The following is a 17,678-nucleotide window of genomic DNA, read 5'->3' as shown; positions in this document are numbered from 1 at the left end:
GTTATATCATTTATTCATGTTTCTTAATCTTATTGCAATATTTCAAGACTGTTTTCTGGGGGAAAAGAGTCAGGATTCCCCCCCCCTCAGGCTGTAGTGCAAAATTACTGAGAGAAAAAGAATGAAAGAAAAGTAGAAAAAAGAAAGAAAGGGCACACACAGAGACTCGATGCAGAAGCTTGGTGTTTATCTAGTACTTAATAGGAGTTCTCTAAGGAGAAGGGGGAAGGCAATCAGTGAGTCAATAGAAGAACATTTCCTAGGACTGAAGAAACGTGAGTCTCTAAGTTGCGGAGATCAATCAAGCATTAAGCAACAATAAATGAGATAAGTCATGTAAAGGAAGAAATTTCACTCCTGGACACAGAGGGAAAAATCTCAGAGGAAAACATCTCACCAGTAAGTGCTGGTAAAGGGCTGACACATTCTCTTTGGCAATCCTGGAAAACAAGGGGAATTTCTGTAGAAATTATTTGGATCTTAAGATCCGATACTTAACCCAACTGGCTTTCCTTCAACGGAGAGGAAAATTAAGCTGGTTGGAACACAGTCTCTGAAAAAATTCTCTACTCACACACTCTAAAAGAAACCACTCGTGAACGTATCAGTCATGTGTCATCTGACAGTGCAAAGACATCTTGACAGATACTTTGTGAGGTGACATATGAGCACATACCTGGCCAGTACAGCCAACCACACACTCCTAGACTACAAACACACATAGTATGTTACTACACTGCCTCCCATAGGTAATTAATACACAGTAAGTATTTCTATATCCAAACATTTTCTATATCCAAGCCATTTAAGCAATGGCTTCTCTGATTCTCATCACTGAGTTTCCCTACAATGAAATAGTGTCAGGTGCCAGTGGCTCATGCCAGTAATCCTAGCTACTTGAGAGGTTTAGATCAGTAAAATAATGCAAAACCCCTCTCAACCAATAACTGGGAGTCAAGATACATACCTGTAATCCCAGATGCATAGGAGACTGGAATCAGGAAGTATGTAATTTCAGGCCAGCCTAGGTAGAAAAATCTTAGATATTTCATCTCAATGGAAAGAAGCCTGACATTGTAGCACATGCCTCTTATCCCAGCTATGACAAACAAGTTTAAAACATGTGGAGCACAGTCCAGGAATATACCCAGGAAGGAAGGAAGACCCTACCTCAAAAATAACCATTGCAGCCAGGCGCTGGTGGCTCACGCCTGTAATCCTAGCTACTCAGGAGGCTGAGATCTGAGGATCGCAGTTCAAAGCCAGCCCGGGCAGGAGAGACCGTGAGACTCCTATCTCAAATAAACCACCAGAAAACTGGAAGTGGCGCTGTAGCTCAAGTGGTAGAGTGCTCGCCTTGAGCTGAAGAGCTGAGGGACAGCGCCCAGGCCCAGAGTTCAAGCCCTATGACCGACCAAAAAAATAATAATAATAAAAAATATAACCATTGCAAAATAGGGGGAAAGATGTTGTTCAGTGCCTTCCTAGCAAGGTCAAGAAGGCCCTGAGTTCAAACTCCAGTACCTAAAAACAAAACACACAATAAATAAATCTAGATAACTTTTTCAGCTTCTTTATAATCTCATGATCAAGGTTGATCCACCCTTGACCTAAATGCTGTCACATGCATAGGAAGGAAACAAGACCTCTGCCAAACAAGACATGTGGTATAGGAACTTTAAAAATGGCCAATAAACACATGAAGAAATGTTCAACATCTCTGGCCATAAAGGAAATACAAAACAAAGCAACATTGAAATTCCACCTCACTCCAGTTAAAATGGCCATTATCAAAAAAACAAGCAATAACAAATACTGGCAGGAATGTGGGAACACTACATGTTGATGGGAATGTAAACTTGTCAACCATACTGGAAAAGCAGTATGGAGGTTCCTCAGGAGAATAAACATAGAGCTTCCCTTTGTCCCAGAAATTCCACTTCTGGGCAATTATCTAATAGACCACAAACAAGGTTACACTAAAGCTACCAGCACAACCATGTTCACTGCAGCATTATTTACCATACATAAGTTATGGAATCAACCCAGATGCCCCTCAATGGACAAATGGATCAAGAATATGTGTCTAATCATGCATCAAAAAGAATGATATTGGACTATTTTGTAAGGAAATAGACTTGGGAGAGAATTGTATTAAGCAAAGTAAGCCAGACCTAGAGAAACACAAGTTGCATGGTTTCCCTCATTTGTGAGAGCTAGAATGTGCCTATAAATCCACAAGTAAACATATTGGGTGGTAAGCAAGGGGTTACAAGTGAATTAGCTAAGTTTAATAGACTCTATGGAAAGCACAAATGGTGTAATTCTTTAAAAAGACTAAGTCAAAGTCCAGTAAAAATAAATACCAGGAAATGGGTACTTGCCAATGGGGAAAGTGAGGCCAAGGAAAGAGAGGTAGAAGAATGACGGGGGGAAAGAGGAAGAATGCAGGAAAGAATTCATTGTATTTATCACAGAATCCAGAAATATAAGGGACGAGATGGGTCAAAGGCTGGTGAAGGTGTTGCAGTGGTGACACAGATCAAAATGCACTGTCTACATAAACTGCTTTGTTAAATGGCAAAAACAATTCAACACATAATCTAAAAATTAAGATAAGTAAGGGAAGGGGTGGCTGAGAGAGATGAGTGAGAATGTTGAAAGGGGTGACGGTGATCAAGAGGCACTGTATTCATAAACTGCTCTGGTGAGTGGCAACTCCTTTGTACATTACTTAAAGATAATCTTTTAAATATTTAAAAACAACTCAGTAGTACTTTGTAGTTATTTCTAGTTTTGAATGCATAATACAAGGACAATAGCAGCACAACAATAATAGAGGAACTAAAACCCCAGATCACCCCAATGGGTCCTCAGAAGTGGGGTAGAGACTGAGGGTGTTGTTCAAATAATGCAAATAGAGGAGAGTTGTTGAGAAAGGGTAGATACACACAGAAAAAATACAAGTTAAGTACAGGTCAAATGTGTCAGGGAGGGAGATTTCTATTTGGGGATGAGATAGAGTAGGCAATGTTTACTGGGCTGAAAAATATGCATGGGAACATCATATTACTAAAGTAATTATGGAGCTGTAGAAATGAGGATGAGATGGAGTAGGTGAAAGGAATCCTTCATATCCATCCCAGGGGACCACATGGAGGCAGATAGGCATAGGATAAAGATTGTTATGAGGTTTATTAGAGGAACCATATTTTCACACATGACACTCTTCACTATCCAGGTAGCAGGAGGCTCTGGGGGCAGGAAGTGAGGTAGGCGCATGCTCAGGAGGGTCTGGGCAGAGTGGGAGTGGCCAGCTGTATGGCTGGGAGGAGCTCAGGTCTGGGTGGAGCTGAGGAACAAAAGTGGGCACAATGCTTACAGTAGGATCCAGATCTTCTTGGGGAGTTGACAGCCATGGCTGTTTTCCTGCCTGGGGCATCTCTCAGGTCCAGGATTGTACTCTTGTTTGACTCAAGATGAGAGGCTCTGTTGAGGAAAGAGAAGACAATAAAGCTGTTAGTGGTCCAGAGTGCCAACATGACAGGTGGGATCTAAGGACTTTCCAGTGTGTGTGTGTGTGTGTGTGTGTGTGTGTGTGTCTGTGTGTGTCTGTGTCTGTGTCTGTGTGTGTGTCTGTGTCTGTGTGTGTCTGTCTCTGTGTCTGTCTCTGTCTGTCTGTCTGTCTGTCTGTCTGTCTGTCTGCTGTCTGTGTCTGTCTGTCTGTATATACTAGGCCTTGAACTCAGAGCTGGGTATTGTTTTCCCTCAGGGCTAGAACTCTACCACTTGAACCATATCTTCACTTCTGACTTTTTCCTAGTTAATTGAAGATGAAACTTTCACAGACTTTTCTGCATAGGCTGGAAAACTGTGATCCTCAGATCTCAGCCTCTTGGATAGTTAAAGATGGTGGCTGAAAAAATTTCCAAAACTATGTAAAGGGAATAACCTCAAAAGACAGGACATTCCCTAAACAACAAAAGATAAATATTTTAAAAATGTTTTTAAAGGAAAAGCACATCTCAGGGCATTGTGGTGCAATTATTGAAAATACAAGGTACAGATCATTCTTAAAGAGGGAGAGAGATGGAAAGGAGGCACACACATTCACAACCTCAAGATTCCCAGCAAGGCTTACAGATGACTTTGTTTTTTCCTTTGGTCGGTCATGGGGCTTGAACTCTGGGCCTAGGCGCTGTCCCTCAGCTCTTCAGCTCAAGGCTAGCGCTCTACCACTTGAGCCACAGCGCCACTTCCGGCTTTTACTCTTTTTGCTTATGTGGTGCTGAGGAATCGAACCCAGGGCCTCATGCATGCAAGGCAAACGCTCTACCACTGAGCCACCTTCCCAGCTCCTTACAGATGACTTTTTAGTGTAAACTATAGAACACAGGAGAGTGGAATGAAATCTTTCAAGCTAGACTACTAAGCTAGACTCCTATTTACAACAAAAATACCCTTCAAAATGGAAGGCAAGAATAACAGTATTTCAAATAAATAAAGGTTGAAAAACATCACCAGCAGCCATACATTGCAACACAGCAAAAGATCACAAAGGGACAACAGGGTTAAACCACTGCAGGGTTATTGGATGTTTTAAGAAATGAAACAAGGCATAAGGTAAGGCTTGCTGCTGTGGGAGAGTACCAGATGACCTAATATACATACATACATATATATATATATATATATATATATATATATATATATATATAAAGAGAGAGAGAGAGAAGGGAAAGGAATAGCAGAAGAATGGGTGAAAATTTCCCTACCCCCAAATTAATGAAAAATCAGAAGAATAAGTCATAGATCCAAGGAGATCAGAAGACAATAACATTTTTTAATCTAAAAATTCTATTGTATTCAAAATTCTTACAGTTGAAGATGGAGAGAAAAATCTTGACATATAGGCAGCCAGTGAAAGAAGCCACCTTACATACAGATGCAGACACCATCAGGTGAACTCTCAGTAAACTCTGGACCGTGGGTGGTAATGATGCTCAATACAAATGCATCTATTGGGAAACTGTGCCGCTCTGATGGGCGTGGTTTCTATTTAGCCAGGCTGCTCATGTGTGGGGCAGGACAGAGAGGCACAATCTCCCTGCCTTCCCTCTCAATTTTGCTGTGAACCTAAAGCTGAAAAAAATATCTTCTTATAATAATTACTGGGCCACATGGTTTCCCTTATTTGCAATAACTAGTATATGTCTGAGTCAAGCAGAAAAGGTCAGATAAGTTGATGTTAGGGCAATGAATCCCAAGATAAGTATTCAAATGTTTTTTTTCTCTTTCATGTAATTGTTTCTAACATATTTATAAGATGATTTCTGTGTTGCTTTGTATGTACCTCCCCCACAGTATAACTCCTGCTTTCACTGTATTTGATGTTGGTATAATTTGTGGAGAGGAAGGAAAAAAACAAATCATTTAAATAGGGATACAGGTGGACCCATTGCAACAAGGAGAGGTACAAGTGGTTATGTTGAAAAATGAACTTTACAACTTTGGTGGGGGGAGGAGAGGAAGGATCGGGTGGAGGGAGATGGGAGGAGTATGGGAAGGGATGGGCAGGGGAAACAAAGAGGAGGCAACAATGCTTGATAAGAAATGTACTCGTTATCTTGCCCATGCAATTGTAACTCCTCTGTACAATATTTTCACAATAAAAAAAGAAATATAAATATAAAAAATAATAATTATTGGGCCAGGAGCTTGTGGCTCACACCTGTAATCAAAGCTACTCAGGAGGCTGAGGATCACAGTTTGAAACTAGCCCAGGCAGGAAAACCCAAACTGAAGCAACTCCAAACTGAAGCTACCCCCAAAATCCAACAATAAAAGAATAAGTTATAGTTATGTAATTATTTAACAGTGAAAAAGAACCATGAAGACAACACAAAAAACCATTATACAAAATAGTACATGCTTGTATTTCCACTCATATTAAAAAAAATTTTTTTGGTGCCAGTACTGGGGCTTGAACTCAGGGCCTCACACTCTTGTTCAACCTTTTTGCTCACAGCTGGCTCTACCACTCGAGCCACAGATCTACTTCTGGCTTTTTGGTGCTTCATTGGACAGAAAAATCGCTCAGATTTGCCCATCCTAGCTGGCTTCTAACCATGATCCTGAGATCTCAGCTTCCTAAGTAGCTAAGATTACATGTGTGAGTCACCAGTGGCTGGTTGACTTCCAAGAAATTCTAGAAGAAATCCAGTGGACAGGAGAAGGAATAGTGGTTATTACTGAAAGTGAGTGGTTGGAAGGGGTAGAGTAGAATTTATTGGGTGCTGGCAATGTTTCATATCTCAATGGGGCCTGAATTCCCTAAGTGCCTGCAGTGATCAAAATTCATGAAATGTTGCATTTGAAATTTCTCCTTTCATTAGGTGTTACATGTATCTTTTTTCCAAAAGGAGAAAAAGAACCCTAAGCAAGTTTTGAACACAAGTTAAGAAGATGCAAGCTGATGTGCTTCAGGGGAAAATGTACTCATGTCTGAAACTTACTTTGAAGAACATAAGCTAGAAGATAGACTGATAGTTGGATATTAATATTGAAAAGCAATGCCCCAACTGCTACTTTTTGAAGACAAGAAGAGTATAAAATCTAAGAGGAATGTAATTTTTTAAAAAAAACTGTGATAAACAAATAAGAAAATTCAGTAAGGAGACTGGATATAAGACCAATGTGTAAAAACATTATAGCTTTCCTTGCCATTGGCACTAACCAATTATAAAATTTCATAAGGAAGCTCCCACTCATCATAGGATGAAAGACCACAGAGTGTTCAGAAATAAGCTTCACAAAAAATGCATAGGTCAAAATACTCAACATTCGTTATGCAAATAAGATTTTTTTAAAGAGAAAGTAAAGCATTTTTTATAATCTCATGACAGAAACCTCTCAATTTCAAATAGTAAAGGAAAAGAGATGACAAAATATATTTAAATTCTATTTTATGAAATATACTATGAATAAAATTAAAACTGATAGAAAGGTGAGATATTTGTAGTATATGCAGATAAAAGATGAATGTGGCATAATTTTATCACAAAATGTTGGTTTTAGTTAAAAAAGATAGACAACCAAGTGCTGGTGGCTCATGTCTACAATGCTAGCTATTTAGAAGGCTTCAATCCAGTAGATCATAGTTCAAAGCTGGGTAGGAAAATCCTCAAGATTCCATCTCCAAAATAACCAACAAGAAGCAAGGTTAGAAGTGTGGTTCAAGCAGTAGAGTGGCAGCTCAGCCAGACAGCTGGGTGAGTGTGAGGCTCTGAGCTCAAAATCTAGGACCGGCATAAGAAAAAAAAAGATTGAGAGGAAACTATGTATTCTGACTTTGAAAAATCTTCAAGGTATACTGAATGTGAAAAAAAATGCAGTTGCAAATCTATCTATCTTATGTGTAAACAAAACAGTGCATGATAGAAAGGACTATAGTTACTTAACCAGAATCTTTTTCATTTCTTTCTTCATTAATAATAGAAGTACAAGTAACTAACTAGAAGACCACTGATGCCAGCCTCTTCTGTGGTGAGCGTAGCCATGTGTCTTTGTCCTGGTCAATAATAGGTAGACACATGTTTTTCAGGACTATATTCTGTGGAGGCTCATTGAAAGGTACAAAAGCTGAAATGCTTTCTTTCTCCTTCCGTCTCCTTCCTCCTGTTTGGAATAAAGATATGATGGCTGAAACTGCAGCAGCCTTCAAGGACTACAAACTGATGGACATCACAAAGCAGTGAATTTGGAAGAGTCTAAGTCCTTGATAACCATGGGTCTTCCAGAAAGCCTACCTTCAGACCGTGCTTACGTGAGATAACAGTAAATTTCTACTTTGTTGATGGGCCTATGGATTTTCAGTCTCTCTTACTAGTAACTGAATAAAATTCTCAAATGTTATAAGTATATAAAACAAATACCCAGATTACATAGATTTCCCCTGCCAAAGACTTACTCTTTTTCTACCCGTGGCAGACATCACTAATCGATCTTGGAATCTATAAAGAGTTTCACAGTTCTCCCCAGTAAGCTTTTTGGAAAGCCTTAGTAGTCTATTACACTCAGCATAAAAGATGAGATCTCTTAAGCTTCCCAGGGTGGAGGGTCCTCACGCAGATCCTGTGGATCACAGCTCCCTCAGAGCTCTCCTTGGTGCTGAAAACTTGATTTGTCTTTCCCTGCAGGTCCCTTCATCCTGTCCTTCTCCATTGAGCTACCGGTAGATCCAATCTCTCATTTCTTTTTTTTTTTGGGGGGTCCGGTCATGGGGCCTGAACTCTGGGCCTGGACGCTGTCCCTCAGCTTTTCAGCTCAAGGCTAGCGCTCTACCACTTGAGCCACGGCGCCACTTCCGGCTTTTTTCTTTTTGCTTATGTGGTGCTGAGGAATCGAACCCAGGGCCTCTGGCATGCAAGGCAAGTGCTCTACCACTGAGCCACCTTCCCAGTCCCCCAATCTCTCATTTCTAAGGATGTCCTGAATGGGACATGCTGGGGTTTGCCATAGGTGGGCTTTTTACAAGACCTGATACTCCGTAATGATGGCAGTTAGTTCTGGCAATGTTGTAGGTGACTATTAGATCATCTTGGAAAATCAGAAGGATCAACATTGTATAGGACTCAGAGACAGGAAAGCAGAAGCAAATTCAGGCACTAGGAAAGGCAGCAAGAGATCTCATGATACTATTGGCTGAACGCTTGAATCCCCTCCCTAAACATGATGGCATTACATTAAAATGGGTCCTTTAGGAGCTGATGAGGTCATAAGGGCACAGCCCTTATGAGAGACCTTGGAGAGCACCCAGAGCCCTTGCACCATGTAAGGAAACAGCAAGAAGGCACTATGACCCCGGATGCAGGCAAACACCTGACACTAAATCTGTTGACACTAAATCTGCTGGTGCCTTTGCCGTGGACTTCTCCACCTTCAGGAACTGTGAGCAATATGTTTCTGTGATTGAAGTCTCACAGTCTTCAGGGTTTGCTCTGAGACTGACAAAGACGTTGGTTGTTGCTAGTTCATGGATATTCACTTCTTTGTTGGGGGCAGGGGAGCAGGCATACTGGGGTTTGACTTGAATTTGGCCTTGAATTTGTTGGGTAGGTAGTCTATCATCAAATCATGTCTCTAACCTTTTTCTGCATTGGATATTTTGGACAGGCTCTCCTATTTTTTCCCTGGGTCTATGTCTGAACTGTGATCCTCCGATAATATGCTTCCTGCCATAGCTGAGATGACAGATATTTCTGCCACTATGCTCAGCTTCTTCCTTTGAGGTGGAGTATAGTGATATTTTTTAACATGTTCTGGCCTGGAACCATAATCCTCCTGATCTCAGCTTCCCATGTAGATGGGATAAACACACATGGCTGTACACAGCTTCTTTAACTGAGAAGAATCTCAGAAACTTTTTTGGAGGGGAAGGGGTTGGCCTTAATCCTAATCACAGCCTTCCAAGTAGTTAGGACTACAAAGTGTGAATCACTGCATGTCTATCCATAGCTACTTTTTTTTTTCTGATCCTGGTGCATGAAGTCAGGTCTGGACACTGTCCCTGAGCTTTTGTACTTGAGGCTAATGCTCTACCACTTGAACCACAGCTCTACTTCTGTTTTTTTGTGGTTCATTATAGATAAGAGTCTCACAGACTGTCTTGTGTGGGCTGGCTTCAAACTGTGATCCTCAGCTCTCAGCCTCCTGAGCAGCTAGGGTTACAGACGTGAGCCACCAGCCCCTAGCAATAGCTACTTTTTGTTGTTGTTGGTGGTGGTGGTCAAGGGGCTTGGACTCAGGGCTTGGGAACTGTCCCTGAGCTTCTGTGCTCAAGGCTAGCACTCTACCATTTTGAACCACAGCTCTTCTTATGATTTGGGGGTGGTTAATTGGATAAGAGTCTCATGGACTTTTCTGCCTGGGCTGGCTTTGAACTGCAATCATCAGATCTCAGCCTCCAGAGTAGCTAGGATTACAGGTGTGAGCCACCAGCACCCAACTAGTAGCTAGTTTTTAACCGCATAATTTGTTTTTTATTTTATTTTTGCCAGTCCTGGGGTTTGAACTCAGGGCCTGGGCACTGTCCCTGAGCTTCTTTTTTTTTCTTTCTTTCTTTCCTTTTTTTGGTTGTAGGGCTTGAACTTTGGGCTTGAGCGCTGTCCCTCAGCTCTTTTTGCTCAAGGCTAGCACTCTACCACTTGAGCCACAGCACCACTTAGCACCTTTTCTGTTTATGTGGTACTGAGGAATCAAACCTAGGGCCTCATGCATGTAATGCAAGCACTCTACCACTGAGCCACCTTCCCAGCCCCTGAGCTTTTTTTGCTCAAGGTTAGCACTCTACCACTTGAACCATAGCACCACTTCTGGCTTTTTCTATTTATATGGTACTGAAGAATGGAACCCAGGGCTTCATGCATGCTAGGCAAGCACTCTACCACTAAGTCACATTCCCAGACATGTTCTTATTTTTAAAACAAAATATTGTCCTTGGAGGCACACTGGGAAAAAAGATAAAATTATGAGTAAAGAGAAAGAATTATCCATAATCCAGGCATGCTCAGTTACTATTTTGGCACATTTATATCAGTCTTTCCTTAATTACCAACATAAAAGAGATGAAACAAACGGGATTCAGAAAGTGATACCTCAAAATACAGAGCTTCTGCATGTGAATAGTTGGAACTACATTGGGGCCAGCTTCAGAAGCAACTTCTCTATTACCTTCTTAGGTCCCTCCCCCCCTCCTCCCTCCCCCAAAGACAGTCATTGAAACTAGAATTCCTCTTCGTCAAAGCAGACCCTAGAAAATAGCACCCCTGTCCCCTAAAGCAATAAAACAGAGAGAAGCACCAGAGAGACTTCCATTTTGGGGGTCCTGCCACATTAGTAGGAGGAAGGAAGGCTGCCCAGAGAAGCCCTAAAGAATCTGAACGGACAGGCCTGGCTGGGTTCCCCACTCCTTCTCAGTCTATTATAGTTAGGTCCAGCTATGTTGTCCAGTCACATTTCTCCATGCCTGTCTGTTCCTCATCAAACTGAAGCATGAAAACACACAGTTTTCCCTGGGCCTCCATCTCTGAAGGTTCTCATGTCAGAAAGAACTTTGATCAAATAAATTCATGATGTTCTTCTCTTGCCGTTTGTTACAGAACAGTTGGCCATGAGCCTCATAATGAGGGAAGAAAAGGGATCATAACTTCTGGTCCCTATCATACTTTTACATCCTGAGTTTTTACATAAAATTATATTATTAGCATTTTCTCACATTAGAAATTCTACATAAAACCATTTGTTCTAGTATAATATAGTATTCTGTGTTAACTAATTCTATTAATCATTCTTGTTATTTTTTATTGTTATTGCTTCTATTCTTTATTTTTATGTAAACCACAGCGATGGCATCTATTTGAAGACACCCACATTAATATTGGTGCCTGTTTTCTTAAGCTCCAAGAAACAGAATCATGAAGTTAAAGGGTCTAAACGTTTAAAGTTCTTTATATGGTATCTTCAAAAGCTTTTGAGAAACATGGTACCCATTTACCCTCTCTCCAACACTGCAGTCCTGAACCTGAGTTCTTACTCCATGCCCAGGACAGACTGAACTACTGGGACAAAGAAAGTAGGAAAAGCTACAATGGGAGGGGGAGCAGGTGTGATGGCGCCTCCAGCTACACTGAAGGAAAATGCAGGGGTTTTGTGATCTGAGGCCAACAAGGGCAAAAGCTGGAGATCCTATCTGAAAAATAACTAAAAGTGATAAAACAGGGCATAGGTCAATAATGGGGTCAAGAAAGGCCTGAGTTCAATCCCTACTACTGAAAAAAATAAGTAAAGAGCAAGGAAAGGAAGGAGGCAAGGAAGGAGGGAGAGGCAGAGAAAGGAGAGAAGGGAAAGGGATGAGAAAGGAAGGGAAGGGAAGGGAGGGGAGGGAAAAGCAGGGTAGGGGAGAAAAGGAAAAGAGAGGGGAGGAGAAGGGAGAGGAGTGGATAGGAAGAGAGAAGAGGAGACAGGAAGGGAGGGGAGGGGAGGGGAGGAGAGGAAGCTACTGAACGCAGATGGTCAGTTTGGTGTTTATTTAACATCTGGAAGAAGCATAGGCTGAGGAGGCCAACCTCCCAGAGGACATTCAGGGGCTGTGGCTCTGTTTTCTTCTACCACAATCTGGGGGACTGTCTCCAGCTCTATTGCAAGCAAAGAAACTTCCAGACCCTCCTTTAATTTCTTCCTGCAGGGGAGGAGAAGGAACAGCAGCTGAGAACAGGTGATTTGGAAATCAACTCCTACAGACCTTCTCTGCTCTCTCTGCTCTGCTCTGCACCCAGTCAGCTGACCTCTGTAGATGCAGAGCTGACCTCTGTGAATTTGCTTGCTGTGAAGCTCAGCCAATGAGCAAGAGACCAGAGGAAAGAGAAAAGAAAGCACCCAGTTCTCTGGTCCTCCTGACTGGTATCCCAGGCTGCACCTCTAGTAGTCCACGCCATGCATGCTCTCTGGGCTTGTACTTGCTTTGTTATTCTGTCCAGAGGCCTTAGGAGAATACCAGCACCCATCTTGGCTAGCAGAAACATCAAAGCTTGTTACTTCTCCTAAGCCCTGCCTGCTACAACCTCTGACAGCAACAACCAGAGGGTGTTCAAGACAGAGGTTATGAACCCAGCCTTTCCCTAGACTGCCTTCACTTCAAATACCAGCTGCCAACTATGGGATTCCCCAAATTACCCTCACTTCTGACCAGCTGGCTTACAAATCTGGGGTTTCCACTACTGCCCTGGATCCAATAATCCTAGAGCAGCTCATCAAATGTGGGGTAGTTACAGATGTGTGACTAGCAAGTAAATAGAAATGAGAAGCAGCCAAAGAAGAGATGTGGGCGGCCAAGTCGGAGAGGCTCCCATGTTTGATCTTCATTTACCTCCCATCACATCTGGAGAGCTGCCCACGCAGTGCTGCTCACCTGCGCTCCAGTGCACAGGTGATTTCATTACATGGGCATAATCGATTAGGCTTGTCATGAGGCTGAATTCAGTCTTTAGTCTCATGTCTGTCCCCCGAGGGAGGGCTCATGAAATGTGGCTCAAAGTCCCAACTCTCAAATCACATGCTTGTCCTTTCTGGCAGGGTCAGTCTCCATTCTGAGTCAGCTCATTAACATAAGCTGTCTATAGGCCATGAGTCACTCCTTTGCATAAGCCCTCCAAAGGGGTCCAAGGAACCCATGATGAATAATGAAGCACTGCTATTACTCAGGAAACGCCAAGGATTTGGGGGTTATGTCCCAGGGACAAAGGCCAAGGGGTCCCCTATTTACATACTGCCCACACCTTTGTAAAGTATCCCTTTAGTTAGGCCTCCTGAATTTGTCCGATTTGATGGTACTGTCTCTTCCTGTGGGGACCTCGACCAACACAAAGGGAGCCAACATTGAACAGTAAATAGCCTTTGACACATCCTATCAATGAGAGCTTCATTGTGTGGCCACACATACTGCAAAGGACCCTGGGAAACACAGTCATTATCAAGGAAGGAACGAACAGGCGCTAGGCACTAGCATTTTAACATCCTGCCAGGTTGGTAGATGAAAGATGTCCTTTGTTTTTCTTTTTGCTCATATATATGTTTTTGGCTCAAAGAAAGAATACCCATAAATTCTTCTTATTTTTTCTTTTCTTTTCTTTTGGTCAGGACCTGAGTGCCATCCCTGAGCTTTTTCACTGAAGGCTCTACCATTCTGAACCACAGCTCCACTTCTGGATTGGGGGTGGTTAACCGGAGATAAGAATCTCCTGGAACCAGGCACCTATAATCTTACTACTCAGGAGGCTGAGATCTGAGGATCACAGTTCACAGCCAGCGTGGCAGGAAAGCCCATGAGACTCTTATCTCCAATTAACCACCAGAAAACCAGAAGTGGTGCTGTGGTTCAAGTGGTGGAGTACTTGCCTTGAGCAGAAAAGCTCAGGGACAGTGCCCAGGCCCAGAGTTCAAGCCCCACAACAACAACAACAACAAAAACAATCTCATGAACTTTCCTGTCTGGCTGGTTTCAAACTGCAATCCTCAGATCTCACTTTCCTGAGTAGCTAGGGTTACAGGTGTGAGCTACCATGCCCAGCTCCATTCTTTTTTTCTTTCTTTCTTTCTTTTTTTTTGCTGGTCATGGGTCTTGAACTCTAGGTCTGGACGCTGTCCCTCAGCTCTTCAGCTCAAGGCTACCTACCACTCTACTACTTGAGCCACAGCACCACTTCTGGCTTTTTCTGTTTATGTGATGCTGAGGAATCAAACCCAGGGCCTCATGCATGTGAGATAAGCACTCTACCACTGAGCCACCTTCCTAGCCAAGCCCCTTTCCCAGCCCTCCATTTATTCTTTATTGACCATTTGTCTTTTTTTTCTCCTTATGCCAGTAGTAGGGCTTGAACTCAGCCTGGATGCTGCCTTTTAGCTTTTATGCACAAGGTTGGCACTCTACTGCTTAAGCCATAGCTTCACTTCCCATTTGCCTTAATTTTACTATGATTTTTTTAATTACAGATCCACTTTCCTATTAATTTTCTAGAGTATTTTTGACCAAATGAGCTCTTTTAGGTAGACAGGTGACCACCTTTTTCTGCCATAATATTTTTTAAAAGAAAGAAAAACTCAAGTTCAAAAAATAAATAAGCTGGGCTGTGATGTAGCTCAGTGGCAAAGCGATCCCCAGTACCAAAAGAAAAAAAGACAAAAAAAATAAATAAGCTTTTTGCTATAGGGCTGCTGGGTGCTGTCGAAATGGGCAACTTCATGAAACCCAGGAAAGTGGTGCTGGTCCTGGCCGGACGCTACTCTGGACATAAAGCTGTCATCGTGAAGATCATTGATGATGGCACCTCAGATCGCCCCAACAGCCATGCTTTGGTGGCAGGAATTGATTGCTATCCCCGAAAAGTGACAGCTAACAAGGGCAAGAAGAAGATCGCCAAGAGCTCAAAGATGAAGTCCTTTGTGAAGGTTTATAACTACAATCACCTTATGCCACAAGGTACTCTGTGGCTATCCCCTTGGACAAAACTGTTGTCAATAGGATGTCTTCAGAGACCCAGCTCTTAAATGCAAGGCCCGACAGGAGGCCAAGGTCAAGTTTGAGGAGAGATAGAAGACTGGCAAGAACAAGTGGTTCTTCCAAAAGTTTCAGTTTTAGATGTTTTTTTTGTTTCCATCATTAAAAATAGGGGGGGAAAGAAAGAAAGAAAGAGAGAGAGAGAAAGGAAGAAAGAAAGAAGGAAGGAAGGAAGCAAGCAAGGAAGAAAGGAAGGAAGAAAGAAAGAAAGAAAAAGTCACTACCAGTGGCTCACGCCTATAATCCTAGCTACTCAGGAGACTGAGACCTGAGGATAGCAGTTCAAAGCCAGCTGGAAGGAAAGTCTGTGTGACCCTTATCTCCAATTAACCAGCTGAAAATCTGAAGTGGCCCTGTGGTTCAAAGTAGTAGAGTGCTCGCCTTAAACAGAAGAGCTCAGGGACAGTGGTCAGTCTCTGAGTTCAAGTCCCACAACCAACAACATTAAATTTTTAAAAGTAAATGTAAAAATTACCAAAAAAAAAGGAAGGAAGGAAGGAAGAAAAAGACAAAAAGCCTACTTCACCAAGCCTCACGCCCTAAGAGCTCTCCTGTAGTCACTGACCCTTGCAGACTCATGGTGACTATTCCTCCCTCGAGCTCCAGGCCTCAAGCCCTGGGGATCTGACATGCCATCCCTGGAAGCAGGTGAAGTAAACATCCTGTTATGTTCCCAGTGAGTGTCAAGCCCTCTTTCCTGAGTTCTAGTGCCAGGTTCAGGAGAGCAGGAGCTGGCATGCAGTTAGCACTCTGTCTCCCAAGAGCGGGAGGTCATCATGACTGTGGAGGCTTCTCCCCTCCCCCCTGTGTCAGTTTCTTTGCTACAGTTCTAACACATGCTCTATTCTGGAAACTTCCACTCACCAGACTATGATTTGACCACAGACACAGCCTTACCCTGTCTGTCTTAGTATAGGTTCATCTAAAACAGAAGCAGACATGTGGCCTAGGGGACTGGACCTTCAGTCACAAGATCCTGGCAGACGACTGGAGTGTGGGAGGAGAGATGAGACAGGGAAGGGAAAATCCAGCAAAGGTATTGAACTTGGCAAATGACAGGGAGTCTTGCTGGGGGTTCTCTAAGGATCTGTGTAGGACTATAAGAACTGGGGACTGTATCTTTCAAGGACAGCAGACAGAGGCAGACATTTGTTCCCTGGATCTCCCTGGATCTCATCACAGTGGCCCCTGGATTTCCTGCTGCCTTGGGAAACCCCAAGACTCCACCCAGCCACAGGTGAGGGGCGAGGGGGTGGGGAGATGGAGCGTGGACCACAAATAGCTTTGGTGCCACTGCCTTTATTCAATATGCAAATAACTCCCTGGGGCAGCGGCTGTGTGCCCATGAGCCATGCCCAAACAGAGGCTCAAGGTCCTGAGTAGCTGTGCCCAGGACCCCTAGGTTACCCCTAGCCCCTCCACCTCCCTAGGAGGAAACAGAGAAACTCACACCCAAGGGGAGCCTGGCACAAGGGTTGGGGTACCACTCACTGCACAAGTGTTGAAGGTAGGAATGGCTCTCAGTGTCTCAGTACTGCTTTTCACACAGAGACAAACCATCTCTCAATTTCAGCCCAGAACCACAATCAAAGATGCAGGATCTGCCCATGAGTAATTTTAAAGAACTCCAGCCTGAACCTGAACTGCCAGAACAGGGAACGGGGTTCAGCTGAGCGCTCACGAGGGGGGCGCCTCCCAGGTCCGGTCCTCTGTTGGCTCCTTCTCCTTTTTCTTCCTTTTGGGAGTGGTTTGTACTGGGATTTAAACTCTAATCCTTGTGCTCACCCTCTTTCCACTGAGCCACATCTCCAGCCTTGGTTTTTGGTTGTTATTTTTGAGAAAAGCTCCTTTCCTGCCCCAGCCTGTGCCTGGGGCAGTCTATTTGTCAGGCTGCCAGACAGCTAGGATGACAAGTGCTTTCCCTTCCTCCAGTGCTCATGAACGTTTTCTCCCAGGTTGGCCTCAAAACCAAGATCCTTCCAAGCTCAGCCTCTTTTTCCTCGTCCTCCTCCTCCTCCTCCTCCTGTGTATGTACTGACCCACCTCTCCTTATTGGCTGAGCAGGAACCCAAGGCATTATGGGAAGAAGAGATGGCTAAGTGTGAACCCAGGGCATTATGGGAAGAAGAGGCATTTGAGTGGGCATTTGAGTGGTAACCCAAGGCATTATGGGAAGAAGATGTGTTTGAGGGGGAACTCAGGGCACATAATGGGCCTCTTCCTCCTCCTCCTCCTCCTCCTCCTCCTCCTCCTCCTCTTCTTCTTCTTCTTCTTCTCCTCCTTCTTCTCCTCCTTCTTCCTCTTCTTCTTCCTCTTCCTCTTCCTCTTCTTCTTCTTTCCATAGCCTGGGGCTTGAACCCGAACTAAGGGCCTCACAAGCTCAGCTTACTTGCTCACATCTGCCACTGTACCACATGAGCCAGCATTTTGCAAGTTAATTAGAGATAGAGTCTTGTGGACTTTTCTGCTTGGGGTAGCTTCGAGCCTCCATCGAGCCCTCTCCCTCATTTTCTCTACCAGTCTTAACGCATCACAATTCAAGGTCTGGGAAGCAGGTTGCCAGTGG

The 17,678-nt window shown here is 43.4% G+C and overlaps 1 pseudogene; it reads left to right on the top strand.

The window, feature by feature from the left end:
• Positions 1-14,757: 14,757 nt before the first annotated feature.
• LOC105989366 lies at positions 14,758-15,193 on the top strand (annotated as a pseudogene).
• The last annotated feature ends 2,485 nt before the right edge of the window (positions 15,194-17,678 follow it).

This window comes from Dipodomys ordii, unplaced genomic scaffold (assembly GCF_000151885.1).
Source record: "Dipodomys ordii isolate 6190 unplaced genomic scaffold, Dord_2.0 Scaffold55, whole genome shotgun sequence".
NCBI lineage: Eukaryota > Metazoa > Chordata > Mammalia > Rodentia > Heteromyidae > Dipodomys > Dipodomys ordii.
Note: the sequence above shows the minus strand (reverse complement) of the source record. Positions and strands in the feature narration are given on the sequence as shown.